The 3,383-nt window shown below is 41.9% G+C and overlaps 1 pseudogene; it reads left to right on the top strand.

Moving 5' to 3' along the window:
- The first annotated feature begins 787 nt into the window (after positions 1 to 787).
- On the top strand, positions 788 to 1,567 carry LOC132773441 (peroxisome assembly protein 26 pseudogene; annotated as a pseudogene).
- The last annotated feature ends 1,816 nt before the right edge of the window (positions 1,568 to 3,383 follow it).

Here is a 3,383-nt window from a genome sequence, read left to right as displayed (position 1 = left end):
TGCATTGCATTATTGTTATTGTTATGATGGTGGTGAAATAAAAGGAAATAAAAAGTGAAAGAAGGAAGCAAACAGGGAGGGAAGAAAGGCAAAGGAAGAAAGGGGGAGGGAATGAAGGAAAGAGAGAAGGATGAAACCAAGTAGTGAAAGAAAGAAAGAGGTAGAGAAGGAAGAAAGGAGAGAAAGGGGGAGGAAAAGGGGGAAGGAATAGGTAGGTACCTCTCTTTCATAATGGTCCAGATATCTACCTCAACTTTGATAAGTTTTACTATAGGCCACAGCAACGCGTGGCAGGGCACAGCTAGTATGAATAATAAAATGCATCAATAATGCTATGGCTTATTTCTGACTATGAAAAACAGAACATATATGTCTACCACTATCATGATTACAATTATTGGGACACAAAGTAACACTTGACCTCAAAGAAACACAACACATTACCTGAAATGGGTCCAGAATTTCTTTGGGTGCAGAATGTTCATTAGCATATGCTCCAACTTGAAAGTCAACATGACCTGCTAATAATGATGCCTTCTGAGTTTAGAGGACAACAGTTAATTGTGTCCAAACATTTCTTTTTCATAATTTATAACTACACCAATTCAGGGTATACCAGAAAATATATACACCCTTTAGCAGCTAATAGTAGAAAAAGTGATTATTTGAAGGCTAAGTAAATGCATTTGTATTGAAGAACTAGCTGTCCCCTGCCAGGTGTTCCTGTGGCCCAGTCTGGTGATCTGGAAAATAAAGTAATTAGAAAGTGTTGGTTTCTAATATATGGATGGATCTGTGGAGGGATGTTCTTCCTTGGATTCTTCAATATTACCAGGACCCTGAGTGTTGGCCGCCTAAAATCCTGGAGCTTTGCATCCTTCTACATAGCAAAGTGGAAGAACCTCAAGTGATGCTAGAAATCGGCTGCGATTGGCTGCGTTCCTCCACCAACCAGCACTTGCCCAGTTATGGCCTCTTGGTCCAGCTGTATCTCTTCCATGTGCTGTTGCCTCTTGGGCACTTGGCAGAGGCGGAGGGACTGCTCCAAGGCTGCAAAGCGCTGAGCGGGGATCAGCAAGCAGAAGCACATGAGAGCACTGAGGAGAAAAAGCATCTATGGTTACGGCAACAAGAGGAGTGCCTGGTTCCTGAGGATCCACCAGACGTGGCATGGAAACAGCAATTGGGTTTGGCATCTCAAAAGATGTTGACAGTATTAGCACAGCTGAGAAGAGTGGTAGGATCTTTAGTAGGCCAGCTCCGTACAATTCCCTACAAAAAGACACTCTTGGCTGCTGTCATGCTGTGGTTCATCATAGTGAAACTTGATCCAGCCTCTCCAACTGCTCTGCCATTCATCTATCGACTACTTCACCTTTTCCATCAAGCTCGCTTGGCAGTATTTTCTTCGCACAACAGGCCTCCCATTCAAGACTAACTGGCTCAGCAAAGAACTATGAAAAGCCAAGCATGTTCAAAACGTTGCAAGGAAAGACAGCACATAAAGTCTTTTTTCAAGGATATAATGTAATCTCATGATCACCATGGCTGAATACAAATTCTCCTTTCTGATGATTAATTTTTTTTTTCTGATCATCGTGGGAGTTCTGTGTGCCATATTTGGCCCAATTCCATCATTGGTGGAGTTCAGAATGCTCTTTGATTATAGGTGAACTATACATCCCAGTAACTACAACTCGCATATGTCAAGGTCTATTTTCCCTCAAGAGCACCTCAAGAGCGCCCCTGGGCAAATCACCTATACTGCAAAGGCTTACTTTGCGTAATGGGTCAAGCCGCCCCTGCTCATACTTTCATCTCAGTGTCTCACTCTCAAAATGAAAAGCCTCTGGGATAGTATAGCCATTTTAATCTAATTTCTCCTGCCATGGGCATAAAAAGGTTTAAATTAGATTCAGATGAGTAGGTATAAAACTACAGCCTAAGTATAGTTGTACATGGTCTGTGCAACATCTTTGTTTTGAAATTAAATGGCATTTACAGACTTTGCTTAATCGGAAGGTCACAAGAAGCTGGCTAAATTCACGCGCAAAACAGCACTGCAAGGTACTAAAACCACTGAGTACTTTCCTATATTAATTTTCCAGGTCTCAAATTTCCACTTTGACTGTTGCAACACTGCACAAATGTTATGTAAAGAGAAGGGAAAACATCCTGTCTTATATCTGCAAGAAATATTGATGGAAAAAAGGTAGCCATAGCAGAGTAGCATAATGAATAGAGCCAGAGGAAACTTCACAGAGTGAAATCTTCACTTGTCTGTAAAGCTCACTGGGTCATCTATGATTAGTCACCCATCTTTTTGCCTTACCACTCTTAAAAGATTCTGTGGGATTAAAAATGGGAAGAGGGATGAGTGTCTTCTATGAAACAGACTGGGTGGGTGGACCTCCTGTTTACAAAGGAGCATGGCATACAAAAACTTTTGCAGAAGTATCAACACAATGTAAAATATTTTTGAATTTCTAAAGCTTAAATCTTATGTATTGTCGAAGGCTTTCATGGCTGGAATCCATGGGTTGTTGTAGGTTTTTCCGGAACATGGCCAGAACATGGCCATATAGCCCGGAAAAACCTACAACAACCCTTAAATCTTATGTTTCTAATCTCTGTATTGGTATTCTACATTCAGGTATATCCATTCACTTGGATTAAATGAAAGTGAGATAATAATAATCATAGAATCATAGAATCAAAGAGTTGGAAGAGACCTCATGGGCCATCCAGTCCAACCCCCTGCCAAGAAGCAGGAATATTGCATTCAAATCACCCCTGACAGATGGCCATCCAGCCTCTGCTTAAAAGCTTCCAAAGAAGGAGCCTCCACCACACTCCGGGGCAGAGAGTTCCACTGCTGAACGGCTCTCACAGTCAGGAAGTTCTTCCTAATGTTCAGATGGAATCTCCTCTCTTGTAGTTTGAAGCCATTGTTCCGCGTCCTAGTCTCCAAGGAAGCAGAAAACAAGCTTGCTCCCTCCTCCCTGTGGCTTCCTCTCACATATTTATACATGGCTATCATATCTCCTCTCAGCCTTCTCTTCTTCAGGCTAAACATGCCCAGTTCCCTAAGCCGCTCCTCATAGGGCTTGTTCTCCAGGCCCTTGATCATTTTAGTCGCCCTCCTCTGGACACATTCCAGCTTGTCAATATCTCTCTTGAATTGTGGTGCCCAGAATTGGACACAATAATAATAATAATAATAATAATAATAATAATAAACCTTTATTTATACCCCGCTACCATCTCCCGTAGGACTCGGTGCGGCTTACAAGAGGCCAAACCCAAATGCATCATAAAACATAACAACAACAATACAATGTACACTTGGAAAGTACCAGACGCAGGGCTTTTTCTATTTCTGC

Source organism: Anolis sagrei, chromosome 4 (assembly GCF_037176765.1).
Source record: "Anolis sagrei isolate rAnoSag1 chromosome 4, rAnoSag1.mat, whole genome shotgun sequence".
In the NCBI taxonomy this organism is placed as follows: Eukaryota; Metazoa; Chordata; class Lepidosauria; order Squamata; family Dactyloidae; genus Anolis; species Anolis sagrei.
The sequence above is the reverse complement of the archived record's forward strand: the minus strand, read 5'-3'. Positions and strand labels throughout refer to the sequence as shown.